Source organism: Eutrigla gurnardus (genome assembly GCF_963514095.1).
Source record: "Eutrigla gurnardus genome assembly, chromosome: 2".
NCBI lineage: Eukaryota > Metazoa > Chordata > Actinopteri > Perciformes > Triglidae > Eutrigla > Eutrigla gurnardus.
Genome location: NC_139916.1, coordinates 19,651,994 through 19,669,168, shown reverse-complemented (window position 1 = coordinate 19,669,168; position 17,175 = coordinate 19,651,994).

Genomic DNA, 17,175 nt, shown 5'->3' with positions numbered 1-17,175 from the left:
TGAAGTAGCCATGCTAATGTAGCTTCTTTGGCATCAGCACATCTTGCACATTCCATTGGGGATTTGTGATGACAAAACAAGCACTTGAGAATCAACTTCAGATTTCAAATCACTAAGAAACCATAAATTGATTGTTTATTATTACATAAAACAGACCCAAACTGGCTCTTTCAGCAAAAATGAACAATGTACATCTGGACCATGTTAGTAGAACCATACTTTCACAGCAATCTGTGAGCAAATAGCTGAAATCCTGAATCGAGTGTGACGTTGATGTTTCACAATAAGTCTTGAGCTGAGCCTAGTATGGAGCAAAGGTCATCCCAACAAGTCAAATCACACGATACAGGGACATGGACTTGTTCTGTTAACAGTCACCATAAACTTGATTGAAATGTGCCTTATTGTATTACATGCATGCCTTGTTGTATTTTAGTATTTTGTAAAGTTCAGCCATGTCCCCAGACCCCAGCATTGACATTTGTGATTACAATTGTTACCATAATGGATAGGAATGATGACCTAAACTACATAAAACAACACTGTGAAATGAAGGGAGTTTTCCATTTGGGGATTAATTTTCATGTTGATGATTAAATTAGTGCAACAGTATTACTTTTAAACTTGTGACGCATCCAAACCTTCACTTTGTAGAAAGATCTAATCTGGTCAAGATGACGGCCTATATCTCCTTCAAAATGATTGAACTTTGTTTATATGATCATTATTAAGTTTAGTATGAAATATGATTGAGTGTGTGTGCGTATTTAAGTAAAGCAGTTTCCAAACAACAGGGCTGTGATTGTTGTCTTCCTTAATTATAAAGGGAATGATTAAAACCATGGTAAATAAACTGTTTAGACGAAACGCCAGCAGCACCGGCAACATCATGATAGACTCAAAGACTCTGTAAGAGACAAATGTAAAGATGAGCCCATCTCTCACTAAACCATGTGTCCATAATAAACACTAGCAACACTTGTTATTTGGGAGAGTGGATTGATCCGTTCACATTCCTGTTCTACGTGCATTTTTATATTTTCTGTGATTATTTTGGAAGCACCCACAGCACCTTTAGTGTGCTGACGTTGGCTACTATTGAGCTTCTTGGCTGCTCCCAGCATACTTTAGCATCCAGCAGGTTTTTAATGGCATTTGATATGCTGGACACTTTCAAGATTAACTTGAATGTAGGCCTACCTGCTTTAATTTTTGCCATTGGTAACTCTAATGAAAGACTTCAGAACGCTCCTGAGAGTGCTTTGTCTTGTGTGATAAGTGTGAGCAGTTTGATAGAGAACTGCAAGTCCTGTTCAATCCCTCATTTCCTTTTCCGGAACAACAGCAGACTTAAGTTTATGATTAAACACATTGCTGTTGAAAGGATAAATAGACTGACGGACTAAATTACAGTCATTTACAATGTGAATAGACCTGTCTGAAAGTCTAAAACTAGCCTGTATTTTTTTGTAGCTTGTTGAAACGGTAGTTATAAAAGTTGGGACAGTTTGTCTGTGCAGTAATTATTAATTTGTATTTGTATTAAAGTATGCCAAAGAATTTACAGGCGTCTTGTTGTCAAAGCTCAATAAGTGACTACGAGTGTGGTTTTTGGCATGTTAAACTTTATCAGACATCTAAACGGTGTATTGCTTTGAGGAATAAGTTATAGAGAATCTGAGTCCACACAGCCTTGTAATCTCAGCCTAAACCGTTTTGACATGGTGACCTCGTTGAAGGATTTGAAAACCCATTTCATCAGTAGAATTCTGTTTTCCCAGTTAAATATAAAACAGTCATTGCATCACACAACTTGGATCCATGCGTTACATTACTGTACCAGATGGGTGCATGACAATTAAGCTAATCGCTCGGTAAGAGGAGAATTCCATCTTTGGTGCAGTTGAAATTATTTAATGCGCGCTGACAGATGCTGGATTCAATATGGGGCAAATGCATAATATGTCCATGATATGGTGGAATAAACTTGTTGTTGCACATTCCTAAGAACAGTTCTGACTTCCCTTTCAGGAGTGTCTGTCAGCGTAACATATCATGATGCCATGCTGTAACTTAAAACACACATGTTAAACAGAGTGGAATGGATATTTTAACACGTATTGTTACGTATTTAAGAAACAGATATTTGCATAAAATAAAACAAAATCCTTTGTAGTTGTGCAGTGAGATCCCTTAGAATGATTTTAAGTGATCTTCGTCATTTGTGCTTGTCCTAAACGGGGATTAATTCAGCATTCGATGTGATTACATTGTGAATAAAAAGAATGAGTTGAGCGCTGGGATAAAGCAGTGATTCAGTAATACTAGTATTCATTTTGCTAAATAGAATTATGACATTGACATCATTAAAGTGCTATTCTTGGCAAATTAAAACAATCTTGTAGATTTTCCAAGCCCTCCTTTGTATTTCCGAGGCAGTGTACTGTATCTGCTCAATAGTCTTGTGATTATTTGAAAATGTTCCCATCTGGGAGACGTTTTCTGACTCGAATTGCAAACTACATTTGTCTTCACGGCGTCTTTGACTTTGAGAGGTGTGAATGGGGCGCTCAGCAGCAGGCTGGGAGGAGGGGGGTGGAAAAAGTGAACAAACATCTTGCAGCACTGAAGTGTCATGAACCTCCCTGCAGGGAAACAGCAAGACCTGCTCAGTGGAAGGCGTGACACAGGCAGATGAGAGGTTAACGAGAACGGAAATACATTTTCACCAAGGCTTTTTTTTTTGTCAATGAAATGGGATCAGTTTTTACCCTTTTATAATCTTACATAATTTTAAATGAAATCTTACAGTACATTACACCTTCCAGACGAATGTATTAAGTTCACATCGAGTGCAATCAAAGCTCTTCTTCTGTCCTGTGAAAACATTCTCCAAACATCTTTCATTCTTTAACGGTTTATTTATATTAAAGGGAGCACTACTGCTTATGTGAATCAAGTTGTGTAACCCCTTTTGTGCGACATTAGCTGCGTAATATCACCCAAATCTCAGACCACACTGTTGCCTGTTGAATTGCATTCTGGGTAATTTAGGCAGCAGGTTTTGACAAGGAAGAGGAATGCGTGGAATAAAAAATAAGATATCCTTTCTCCTGCTGCATCGACATTTATCTCTTATCTTTTAAACTGTCTGTAAAGAGTTTGACAGTGTTGCTAAATCACTGGAGAACTGTCGAAGTATGTGGGGACATTCTCATCCATTAAACGGAAGGCTATAGAAAATAGATAATAATAATAAACTGAACTCACATAGCATATTTCTGGACTGGGTTACAACATTCTTTTTTATTAAAATATGCATAGGATCTTTAGAGCACCACAAGCCACCAGTAAGTTAGTATTGGAATTGAAATGAAACAGACACGTTTTATAATCTATGCTGGAGAACATTTACAGGTGATGATCACAAACCCCATTCATCTTCTCTCCAGCGTAGAGTGAATAATAATTTGTCACACTGTTGGTTTTTCCTGTGTGGCTTAAAGGACTCGTCTTTATTGCAGCACTCTAAATCTATTTGTGCATTGCTATATTGCTCCAGTAAAGGACCACAGAATACACTTCTCTGTACCTTTGCACTATTCCAGCGTAATCTGTGGAATGCACTTCATCAACTTCCATCCTGTTCTCATACGTGGAGTAGAAATTCAATTATGTTTGAATTGTCCCAGGTCAAAGCACATCCTGATCATTTTAGCTGGTTATTTAAGTTAGATTGATAGTAACTGGGAACACGGTGTAACAGAGCCATAGAAGGCAGCGGACTGAGTCTGCAGCATCTCATGGGTGAAATTCTTGAAGTCTTATCTCACCAAGAGAGAAAACATCTACACAGGAGGTTAACTAGAGGGAGAACTGTCCCTCGGTGTAAAAAACCACCATATTCTGTTGATTACGTAAGATCTCCATTCATCTGAGCTATCTCTGTGAAATAATATGTCAACTAAAAATAGAGAAATAACCACAGGACTTTGGATAATCTGCCCTGGTGCTACTGCCAATCCCTTGATTGAATTGTTAATAACTCAACTGCATATATATATATATATATATATATATATATATATGTAACGTACTGTTCTGTTCACGTGGGCTGCAGTTGAGTAGTTGGATGTTCCTCAGGCTTATCGTTAATGTTCACTATGCTCCATATAGAATATGCCACATCGTTACAAGTTTCAGTTACTGGACTGAGTTTCAAAAAGACTTCAAAAAGTGGAATTGGACATTTTCATTTCTCTCCCTGCCTTGCAGGTCCCTATTGCAGACACATATTCTGGCATACATTCAGCTGTTTCTCAGAAAGTAGATCTCAGCCAGCACTTTGATATTGTATAAAGTTTCTCTTTTCTCGCCTTCTCTCCCATGTTTTTGACTGTTTTGCTGGCTGACAGAGCCGGTTTTGCAAAAGTTAAGAATAAAAAGAAGTTAAATCAATACATATTTGGGAAACAGCAAGCAATTTAAAACATCAGACCAACCATGCATGCGCTCCAGTGCTTTACACCTTCTGGGTGAATTTAATTTGATCATTTTTATCTCTCGGTTCCACTTGCTGACTAAACCATATCTTGTCTTCATGATGGCATTTTTCACGTTTGTGAAGTTACTGCAGTGAACAGTTACACATGCAGTTCCAAACACTCAAATTAAATTACATCAACACAAAAAGTTTCCCCTTGAGTAAAGGATGAGCCATCGATGCATTTTCATTATGAAATAGTAGTGTTGCCAGGAATAATGAAAGTATTTGGCAAAAAATACTTCTAACTAAAAAAACAGTTCTAGCATGGCAGAATCCTCTTCCATTAGTATTATAGCTGATGTATTGCTGCTGATATCTTGTGCTATTTTTGCTATGTGTTTTGGCGTCTTCTTGCTTTTTTTCTTCCTCGGACATTTGTCAGGCTTGGCTGCTCATGATAACAACTCAATTATTTCTATTTATTCTGAACTAACTGTTGTTGCATCTGAACATAAGCATACTTCTTGTGTGTGAGTTATTCATGATAAAAATCACATGCAGCTGTGTATTTCAAATATGAGGCTGGTTTAAAAAATTGTGTATGTGGGATTTTGTGTTTTTAAAAAGGAGAGATTTGTTTCCTGATAAGTGTCCTGTGTGGATTTCAACCCATGTTGTTATTGTTGCAGCCAAAGAGCCGCCCTGTCAATCTGAGCTGAAGTGATGCAACAGCGTTTCAGCAGTGGTGACTCATCGCTGATGTTGCGACAATGTCAGCACGACTGAATACGTTTAACTTAAATCGAAAAGTAAAAACATGAACTGTCTTTGAAGGTGTGCGATTTGTTACAGTCTGCGTTGGTAAATGTCAGAGAAACCATTTATTTTAGAGCAGGGGTGTTTTTTAGAAGCCTCTTGCATAACACTTGTACTCACAGTACTTTAGTTAGTCTTCTGCATTGCGATCCCTGTCTATCACATTATTGTAGGGATTAAGACCTGAGGTGAGGCGTGCTGCACCCACGCAGGTCTCCCTGCATTTCAAAGACGCGTCAAAAGCAACGTTGCTGTGGCAGGAAACACGGCTGTCCTTCAAGAGGGCAAGATTTAATTTGCTTCCCTCTCATCTGCCGATATGCAGATATGTGTGCTTGTTTGGTGGAGTATCAGCGGGGTGATACATCTCTTAGCTGCTGTGAATAAACTCCACACAAGGTTGACAGTCAGTTATTTCAGGAGGAATGATTGCGAGGTGTTTTCAAGCAGGATTGGCAGACTGAGGAAGAGACTGTATACTGCACTGTATTCCTAGACTGCACTGACAGTCATTTTATGAACTTGTGTACTTTCATTCTAAGGGTGTTTCACCCTGACGTGTCCCTGAATGATCTCCCTCAGAGTGTGAAATAGAGAGGGAGTATGTGTTTTGATAGAGCCGCACTTTCTGTTGTCAGGGGGATTGTAAATAGAACAACAAGGGGGGGGACAATTTGAAACATTGTGCGTGTAATCTTTTCAATGGCTTGTAAATGAAATGGTTCCTCGGAGACGGCACAGTGTTCATGTTCTGTCAAATCTATTATCTAAAATGGGCCTGTCACTGGGGACAACTCCATACGGTAATCATTTGTAATATGACATTGCAACTGTCCGGCGTGTTGTTGACTGCACTCTATCTGCTGCCTCATTTGGCTGTGGGGAAGCACGTTTTAACATAGTGACGGATGCTTCAGGATAACGGGTGTCATTTATATTGACAGAATACTCTTAGGTGCTGCCTTAAACTGACTACCACATTCTTCATGTGGTGCTGAGCCTCTATATACATCTAATAACATATTCCTCTTCCAATGAGGTGCAATGAAGTGTGGCGTTTCGACCATCATTTCTCCACTGCCGAATCTGTCTCGACTAAACTTTTGCAGCGCATACATAATGTATCTCTATGTTCACATTTTAATTGCCTTCTTCTGCTCATCCAACATCATTCGCTCGCAAACTTCATGGAAAAAAATGAATGAAGGACATCTTAGTTAATCTGGAGCCAAAATACAAATCTGGAACTGCGATGCTATTGTTATTCCTTTACTCTCCTAAAACTGATAACCCGTAGTTCACAGTTGAATAAGCTCGTGCAAAAGCAAGGCAGGCTAATTGACTTTGTGTTGAGTATGGTAAATGTGAAATGGCAGAATAATAATTTATTTCTCTAAGCATTAAATCTTTTTTTTTTTTTTTCAAATTGACTTCATTTGCATAGTGTAATTCTTGCAAGCTATGGCTAAAGCAGCTGCCTTTGTAGTAGTTTGGCTGTAACATTTGGATTTAGTGCAGTGGAATAGCATGCTGTGGGCTTTCTGGATGGACATTTTTTGTATCTGTTCCTACTCTGTAATATGAGTCAGTCCCTCTCTGTGGCAAGGAGCCTTTGAACTGAGAGGCTGAATAGAAATGACCTGGAGGAACACAGTTCGCTTGCCATGCAATCCATGACCTCAGTAACTGCACGTCCTGTCGGTCATGCTGCGTATGAAGCTATGGAAGTTAACAAGTTTTAATTATGTAATTTATATAATCTGAAGGAAAAATGTGATTATTATTATTATTGTTTTAGTAATATTACACATAATTAGCATACTTTGTAACATGAAAAGACAGAGCACATCAGAGGAAATCTATGTCTGTTGCATTTCTGTCTGTCTCCTTCAACATGACTGACAGAGCTTCCCCCTTGATAAGGTGTGATTCAAATTTTACATATTCTCTATCTATTCTAATGTATTAATTAAAACTGCGTGGACCGCAATTTAATGCTTTTGATTGATTTGACATTTAATATTCTTAATTAAAAATTATTAATTGAAACAGAAAGGGGGGAAAAATGATATGAAGTCATTAGGAACAATAGAATAGATGAATTTTGACAAAGTATGTATAGTATGCCTCTGGGGGTCTGCGAGGACCCCTGTTGGTTGGATGAGGGTCAAAGACTCAGACTCTATAGGGTCCTTCCTGCACTCATTCCTCCCTCCTCAGTAAATTTGCACAACCATATGTATCTGCCTTCTGCGATCCAAAAAGCATTGCTATGTGTGCCTCCTTTTATGGCCGGAGGCATTCGGCTTTTCGGGGTGTCCGTTTTAGGTATCTGTACGTCCGTCCGTCCATCCCATTCTCATGAACATGATATGTCAGGAACGCCTGGAGAGAATATCTTCAAATTTGGCGAAAACATCTAATTGGACACCAGGATGAACTGATTAGATCTTTTGGGTCAAAGGTCAAGGTCACCTTAAGCTCACATCCGCCCCATTCTCATGGAAGCAATAACTCCGAAACGCCTGAAGGAAAATGTCATTACATCCGTCACAAACGCCCACTTGGACTCAAGGGTGAACTGATATGAATTTGGGACTCAAAGATCAAAGGTCACGGTGACCTCAAAAAAACATGTCCATAAAATGATAATAACATAATGACATTTTGGACTGACATGGATGCAAGCTGCAACTCGACTGGTGGGCATACAACTGTAATAGTTCTGTAATAATTCTAGTTCTAGTGAGTTGTCATGGGCTGTTCCACAGATTCTGTCATTTGCCTTGTTGTTTGGTTAGTGTAATATTTTGGAAAATCAAGTTCAATTCTATTTTATTTATAGTGTCATATCACAACTCAAGTAATCCCAGGACACTTCACATAGAACTAGAACACTCATCATTTACAAAATCAATTAATTTCAGTTATGAAAATGTAAGATGTTCTCAAGCAGAAGGAGGAAAGATTCAGAAATGCAGAATGTAAAAAAGGAAAAGCTTAAAATTCTACTCCATTCAGAGCAGGAAGAATCACTTTGAGTCCTGCTATCCACTCTCCACACGAGATAGTATCTTAACCCCCGGTGGAACCAATTAGGACCACATTGCCCCTTGCCTGGAAGTTTTTTCCATTCCCAGATGGCAATTCCAAACCAAGTCAATATGTCAAACGTACAAACAAAACAGCCAAGACGGTGAGATTATCTGACTTCAGACTGGCCACCGTGCCTCTCACAGTTTGTTGAGGGGAATCTTTCTTTAATCGAGACACTGTTGACTTAGCTGAGAGTTGATAGAGACGTGGTGCACATTTTTTGGCCCATAGCATGACTCCTTTTTCAGAGACTATGCCAAGAGGACTTTAGTTCCCTTCTGTCCATATCACTCAGGTTATTGTATTGAACTGAGATGCTGTGCTCTCCCTTTAGGGACTGGTGTCTGTGTATGCTAGAGTTCTGTGTTTACATGCTTAGGATAGATGACATCAGCCCGTCTTCGTACAGCCAGGCCCAACACCACGGCAGTAATGGAATAGCTTCCAAATTAGCACTGCTCATCCATCACAGCAGGCTCAGCGGAACATTGTGACCTTACTATTTTCAACAAAATGAATGACCAGTTATGGATAGAAAGGACCGTTTCATCCACACGAGGAAGACATGGACCAGATATATCTGCTTTGTCTTACATTGACAGAAACCACCAATCCCCCATTGTTTATCCACCTTTGGGAAAGAATGAGTTGATAACAAATTCATAAAAAATTACATTTCTTTTGATAAAAAGTCAAACACGTTTATTTTTACAGGCTCTTTGAGGGAGAAACATTTTCCACTCATCATGTTAGCTTGTTTATGAATATTCTCCATCATTCTCCTATCTGAAGGTTGTTTCATAGACATTAGTACAATGTTCCTGGAATTAATTGTCACACAATTTAATAATACGTGATCTTATTCGAGGCATACTTCCATTGTTTTTACAGTGACTTAATTTAGCTAACAAGCCACAAATCAGATAAAGGATCAAGATGTTTTATGAAATCATTAGGAAGAAATCTACTTTGTGGTCCCCCCGGGCATCTCCACTAATATAGTTAGCTGAAAAATATGGAGGCCGTCTGATGAGAGCGGCTGAGCTCACACCTCTGCATGAAAGCAGGCCCATAATGCATTAAGGTCGAGATGGGAAAACACTGCTCCGATAATTCTCCATCAAACATTGTCGTCACCGGTTCACGCTGTTATAAATGACAGTGATTGAATGTGTTGCCATGGTCAGTGTGTTCGCTACCCTCCGTGATTTCCTCCTGTCAACTTGTGTTGCTTCTAAATTAGTTGGACTCATATTATCGGCGATGATGTCCGTCCACTATATATGTTCACTGTGACTGCAGCTGAGATCCTTAGCATGGATAAGACAGGAAATGATCTCACAAATAAAATCAAATACAGTTACTGCTCTGTGTTCCAGAAGCAGGAGACACCCATCAGCCGGCATGAAAAACACAAGCTGAGGTGCTTTAGAGGTCGACAAACTCGATTCAACCTTATAGGTTGTGTACTATCAGCAACGTGGATGTGGAAGTAGCCAGACTAGTGAGAAACATACTGACTTAACTCTGAATAAATATATATTCCTCATTAAATTTTCTACAAACTAACCTTGAGAATCACTCTGAGCTCCACCAACTGAATTAATTGTGTCCTTGTAAAGTAGTGGCATCATCACTCACTACTACATGCAAGGTCTAAACTGGATGCAAATGTCTACAGAGATCGCTACTTTTTTGGTTGGAATATCTCTGAGGCTGTACAAAGCTACTTTGTTGTACTGAAAAACTACATTAGTGATTAACGTTTTGTGGTATATATTAGCGACCAGATACAAAGCTTTTAGTTGCTAGACTTAAAGGACCAGTGTGTAGGATTTAGTAGCATCTCGCGGTGAGGTTTCTAGATGCCAGACTGGAACCACCTGAATACACGCTCCCCTCCCTTTCCAAGCATGTAGAAGAACCTACGCTAGCCTTCAGGTGCCAGTTTCGCCACCAAATTCAAACTACCACTTCAACATAAAAACACAAAATCCCCTCTCTAGAGCCAGTGTTTGGTTGGTCCATTCTACTGGGCTACTGTTGAAACATGCCAGTGCAACACAGTGGACTCTGTGGAAGAGGACCCGCCCCCTTTATAGATACGAACGGCTCATGTTAGCTCACACAAGCACAACTGTTATTTTACTGTGTCCAAGCCGCAGCCTCCGAGGCTGAGAAATGAAGCCAATGCAAACTGCAGTTCATCAAATGGCCACTTGAGGCGGGCTCCCAAAGCCAGTCAAACCCCATAGACCTCAGTGTTAAAAAGACTTTACGGCAGAAATAAACATGTTCACACCGTGGTACAATAAATGTTTAAATTATATGAAGGCTTAAAGTCATGCATAATTAAGGGTGTGGCCACAGGTTGGTGCCGTAACAGCCGCTAGCTGTCTGCTATGTCGCGTCAGATGTTGCTGAACTTAACCCCACGGCTGTGTTTGAGGTGTTGGTGTCTTTTGGAGAATATTGGTGTTTGTTCCCGAAAACCTTGATATTTTCTAAAAGAGAGCCATGTTTCTGAGCTCATACGATGAATGAAGTTATAATGTGTTTGAGCCCTTTTATAATTTGTATTTTCTCATCTGCAATAGAAAATAATGGGAGGGAGGAAATTTCTATGAAATTCGTCGCTGGCACACCAACCCTGGTTATTTGGACTTAATGGAAAACTCCACACTAATGCAGAGTGAGCGTAATCCTCAGTCTTCCTACTAATGGGGTGATAAAGGACTGATTTATAAGCTAAGTTTAACTTGACAAGAGGATTATTTTTTTGTTTCAACTATATTGGATTATTAACCACTAATTCCATACTCTTTGGTGTTGGGCAGGATCATGAGCAGAAGTTCAATTAAATGATTGTCACCCGCTGTCTAACAATAACTTCATTATTCCCAGACTGACTGTTGAAGCATGAAGTTGGAAACCTGGATGAAAAGTATCTGCAGGAACACACTCCTTGTGAGACACAACCATCGACATTAACCTAATGCTTGTCCCTCTTATTTCCTCTTATTTTCTACTATATCTTTATAATGATGGACACAAAATGTAAAGTCAAAGCTGCACTGATCAATTATTTAGATGACCATCATGAAAAGACAGAGACATTTACATGTTAGAGGACTATAAGTAGCTGTAAATATTGATGAATTTGTATTGATGTTAATTGTTTTGGATATTCACAATTCTTGTGTGATTTGTTTCTGTCTTTATGCCCTCATATGAGTTTATTTTGTTTATTTTATTAATTGTATTTTATTTATCTATAACACCACATAGGTCAGCACCACTCTTCTGCCATGAAAAACCCTATTGCGTCCCTCACAGTGTTCAACTGTCTGTGATGTGATGTGTTCTGCAGAAGAAAATATTTTGGAATGATATTGATTTTTTTTCCTGCAGGTAGTGAAAAATATGTCCTATATAGCATCTCAGAGTCAATTTTCACAAAACAATAGTGCTATTTGTGTTGGGGTGTTTGAGCTCATGTCAGAAAATGATAAGCCCGTGTTGTTTGTTGCCTTGTTGTCTCGCAAACACCTAAGCCACGTAGCTGCCTGTAGCTCAGGGAGCTGATTGGTCCGTGCTCTAGCTCACCGGGCACAGAAGCTTTACTCGAAGCAGCCAAGATGGATTTTCTTGTGATACGTATTTGTGTGATCTGAGTATCTCACAAGAATCCTGCTGCCGTGCATGAAAGGTGAGCACAAGGCTACTTTTTCATCGGCCATCACATAACTCTGAGCTACCTCTTTATAACAACAATCTATAATATAAAAAGCTACATATTAACACACATTACAACAACAGAAAACATAGATGATAGCAGCTAAGACAGGCCACTACCTAAATGTCGGAATTGTCACTGTAGGAATTAGCCCTGCTGCTAGTGAGCTTTTCCTCACTCACAGCCCTTATACACTTACTTTGTTTAAGTCACTGCATCTCCCCACAGAACACCACGGCTGACTTTCAGCCTGCATTCAAGTTTCTTCTTTCAATCATGTTGAAACAGAGCAGCTTGTATTGGTAAGGAGAGCAATGGCTTAGAAGATTGCAGAGTGATTGAATACCCGTGTGTGTGTGTGTGTGTGTGTGTGTGTGTGTGTGTGTGTGTGTGTGTGTGTGTGTGTGTGTGTGTGTGTGTGTGTGTGTGTGTCTGTGTCTGTGTCTGTGTCTGTGTGTGTGTGTGTCTGTGTCTGTGTGTGTGTGTGTGTGTGTGTGTAAGGCTCTGCCCTCGGTGAAACAAGGAGATCAGAGGAAAGAAAAGCAATGGCTGCTTATGTTCTGTCACTGCAAAATCATCCGCATCGTGATGCTTCTTAAAAATGAAGACAGTTCCACACAGATTTTGGCCAGAAATGTACAGCTTCATCCTCGTCTAACATTCACATTTTTTATATATTACACAACTGTCACACTGTAAATTGTGAAGAATTACACTTCCGGGCATAGTTACAGAATATTATTAGAAATATTGTTAGTTATTTGAAAATTAATTTAAATTCATTCCTTTAGCATCTGTGTCACATGTTAAAATTTCACATGAACACAAAGGCTAACATTGAGCACAGCTGACCCTGTCAACTTAAAACCAGAATGTGTAGGTGGAAGATTTCCCTCGTAGAAGGTAGGTTTTATGGTATGTCTTATAGGGCTGTATGATTTCCCTGATGCGGAAAACGTGGACGTTATTGCGGAATCTGACAATGAAAACGGAATCAACTGTAAAACGCGGAATTTTGTGAAATTTGTCAAAATCTAGATACAATTTATTAAAAATTATGTTTTCTCTAACATTATAAGTGTTTGTCACCGCACCTAAGCCCAAAGAGAAGAAAGAAAAACACGTTGTCAAGACTCTACTGTGTTTTAGTGAAAAGTCGGGGTATATTGTGACTCCTCCATAAATTATTGCACATACACTTGCATATTTATCTCTGAATGACAAGGAATTAGAATTAGAACTAATGTTTCTTCAGTAAATGTATTAATCTTGATTCATCAACCACATGATTAGACACAATTTGATGGGAAAATGCTCTAAAATTGTAAAACATTAAAATGGAAAATACAGAATTTGGAAAAATTTAAACGGAAAACATGGAATTTGGAAAAAAATGAAATGGAATCTGAAAAAAATTCAAGCAGATTTCATAGGGCCCTATGTAACTTACTATTTGCAAGTTTTTCATCGGGATATTGATTTACTTGCTTAGTTTGGTTCGTTTTATACATCTACATATTCTTATTTTTGTAAGAAGAAGTGGGTGTTACAGTAATTGTTATTCAAGATATGCGTGAGCTTGAACCTTTTAGATTTACCATTGGTGGAGTTAGCACTTCACTTAAAAATGCACAAGCACATTCCCCAGACGTCAGCACGGTGGGTTTACTGATGGCAGCTTCCAAAGTGGTTTTTGAAATGCCTGTGATAAAGTGGCTGGTGGCTGGTGGCAGAATTAATCTGACGTGAATTATATTTGAAATGAGAGCCACAGGCCTGTCGCTGGACACATATCAGGGTCAAGGAGGCAGTTTTTTTTAAGACTATGTAGTCATACCATCGACTGAAAACCCCCAGTGCTCATGCACCTGACAACACACACACACACCCACACACGCACACATATAAGCAACAGTCCAATGGCCAGCTGCAACAAGTGTTTTTGGAGTTAATGGTCCGAGCGGAGACAAGCTACCGGTACTTCAAAGAGCTCTCATTTTCCTCCCTCACGTACAGCTCTGTGCCAAGTCTCCTAGTCTTCAATCCAAAGTCCAATAAACCAATATCCCTTATCATGGGTCTCAGGCAGAATGATATAGAAAAGCAACACTTCTATTTTCTAAGGCTTTACACAAGATGTCCTTATCAGATAACTCCAGTCATTATCTTTTTATCATGATTTATTTTTAATCATACAAAGCAGTTGATTTTTAGTCTTTCCTTTGTAGAATGTGTTCCATTTGTGTTTTCCTCCCCTTTGTCCACTTTTTACCCATAAATCACATAACATACAACGGTGTATGCTAAATGAAAGATGTTTTTTTTTAATTGGACGTAAGACTGATCATATAATAAGTTCCTTACAGTCAATTCAGTCTGTTATATGTCACATGATTACAGCAACAATTTAAGTATTATAACAAAATGACAGGCGGGACATTGTTACGGAAGCCCAGAGAGGCAAGTGAGACAAAAATAATACTTCTGGTGATCCATTTTCTAAGTCTGATCTAAATTGTTCTCTTACATGTTCATAATTACAAACAAAGGATTTGCTTAGATAATTATAATACAATTAAAACTCTACTGGAAGAAAACATGCTTTTAGTCCTATTTTTAGAACATGGTGTAGTAGTGTACTTCTGCCTCTTGTGGTTGAAATTGGTATTGCAGCAACAAACGTCGCCTGTTTTCACAAAAAATAACTTAGAGAAATTATCCTTAAGGCTTTCTTCCAATTATTATATTTTCCAATGTATCTTTATGTAGTTCCACATCTCTGTCCAGTAATTGTTTATTGCATACTAGCTGCTTCAGCACAAAGTATGCATGCAGTAAAAGCTGCTTTATCTCAAAAAAGCACCACGGTGGACGATTTTTAAGGCAAGCTTGTTTACTGGTGGTGTGGCGGGCTCATTTGATGATTCAGAAAGTCTGAGAGATGTGAGACTGACTCTGCTATTCACTTCATACATCCATAAGAGACCTGAATGTCAAATTGGCGCTCTGATTTATTGTCAATATGTCCACTGCTCTAAAAATGATGTCCTTGTGGCTGTAGTGCTTCAACTATCCACGTAAACTGCTGCCTATTAGCCAACATCATCTGTCCTTGGATTTCCATTCGTTTCAAGGTAAACATTGTACAATAATGTACACATAATTTATATATATATTGTGAGGTGAAACATCTAGTGCTTTAGCAAATCGTTGCAGAATATGATGCAGAATGATCAAACAACAGCTGTAACCTGACATGCAGAACAATTCTGTAAGTGCACTTCGACAACAGCATCATCCTTCAATATAAATCCATATAATCTGGACTATTAGGACAGGGATGTCTTGTCTTACTGCATCCTTTATTTAAATGTATGTACACAAATGTGTTCACAAGTCGACAGCCATGCAGCTGTACTGAATTTGCTTTGCACTTAATGTTAACACATCTTACTTTGGCATTGAAACTCACACTTAATAGGTCACTGCTTGCATAACCAAAAATAATCAGGTAACTTTAGGCTTTAGGAAACTGATTTCAGCGCGACAGAACATGCAGCACAGCGTGTTCTGTACATGTGTTATCCATTGTGAAGTGCTGATTTATCACATCAATAAAAGCAACATGAAGAGAAATACAGTTTACTGGTCATAAAGTATGATAAGCCCAATGGCCAGGCTTTTATAAACTAGGACATTATGAATGTGGGAAAACTCAATTACGTTTATCTGACATGACCTCAGCTCATAATGAAAAGTGATTCACACGTCTGATCATTATGTTCAAGTTTCCAGTCTTCACCACTGTGTGGCATGAGCCATCTGCAGCCATCCATTTGTTTCTTTTTCTTTTTTTTCAGCAAACAAGCCAAATATTATTTATGTGTAGGCACGCTGGCTCAACAATGAGTGTTCTGTCCCACAAACATTAAAACCAGCATTAGGTAAGAGGCATTGTTGAGTTGTTTGCTTTAAGTCCGTTCACGATCCACCGCTACGTCCTGGCTAAATGCCATCCATGGGGCAAACCCACACATAAACAACTTTTCCAGACGCACCACAGGAAGCCTTATCCTGTTATTGTTTTTGGGAGCAGATGTCTCAGATCCTGACTTTAAAAAAAAACAAAAAACGGCCAATCAGAAACTCAGGAAGCCCCTGTAATCAAACGGGACATTCTCTCAGAAGTGAGGTCCACCTGAAGAACTCTGCAAGCAATATTGTTTAGCACGTTTGAAAGTTACAACTCCATGCTTCGAGTGAAATATGTCTCGAGCTGGTGTGATGTATGACTTAATTTCGCCTGTTTGCCCTTGCTTCAATCTTACAAGCCTCTGAAACATAATCACAGGAAGCGCCAACACCCTCTCCTCTGTGAGGCCGGTGGCTCATCCTTGTGCTTTAAGTGACCTGAGAACACAGGGTAAAAATCATGCACCCGTTCAGCAAGGAATGACAGCATTGTCCTGTACCCTAACGCGTCGGCCTACTTTTTACATGCCCCTCATGACACGATCACCCAGAGAAAAATGGCAGGCTGAGAACTTTCTACACCGGGTGATTACATAAGCAGCAGGAGCCAAAAGTATTAGCGTGCAGATCCTTTGTATCATACTTCATCAGGGGCTTGAGCCTGAACCTTGTCTCTAATTAGATCTGTCATCTCAAAGCCCAATATCTGTGGGAATGGCAGAGAACCGCTGAGCAACTGGAATCAGGAGTGGGGGGTGTGCAGGATAGATGTGCTGCACAGGTTTTACCTGGCTGGAGAAGAAAGGGGAAATATTAATATGTTCCCATAATACTGCACGTGATTACCAGCAAAGCACAGGGAAGTAATCAGTGGTTAAAAGAAGCCTTTTGCCAGTGTTTACTGTGTTCAATGTCCACAACCAATTTAATACCAAATATCCTTTTAACAGCAGCTGTCCCAGTTCCATATCAGCTGGTTGACTGGATAAACAACAGACATCTGTTAACTCATAATAACTTACCCTAAAAAAAACACCTGCATGCCTTCTAGATCATAATTGCGAACAAG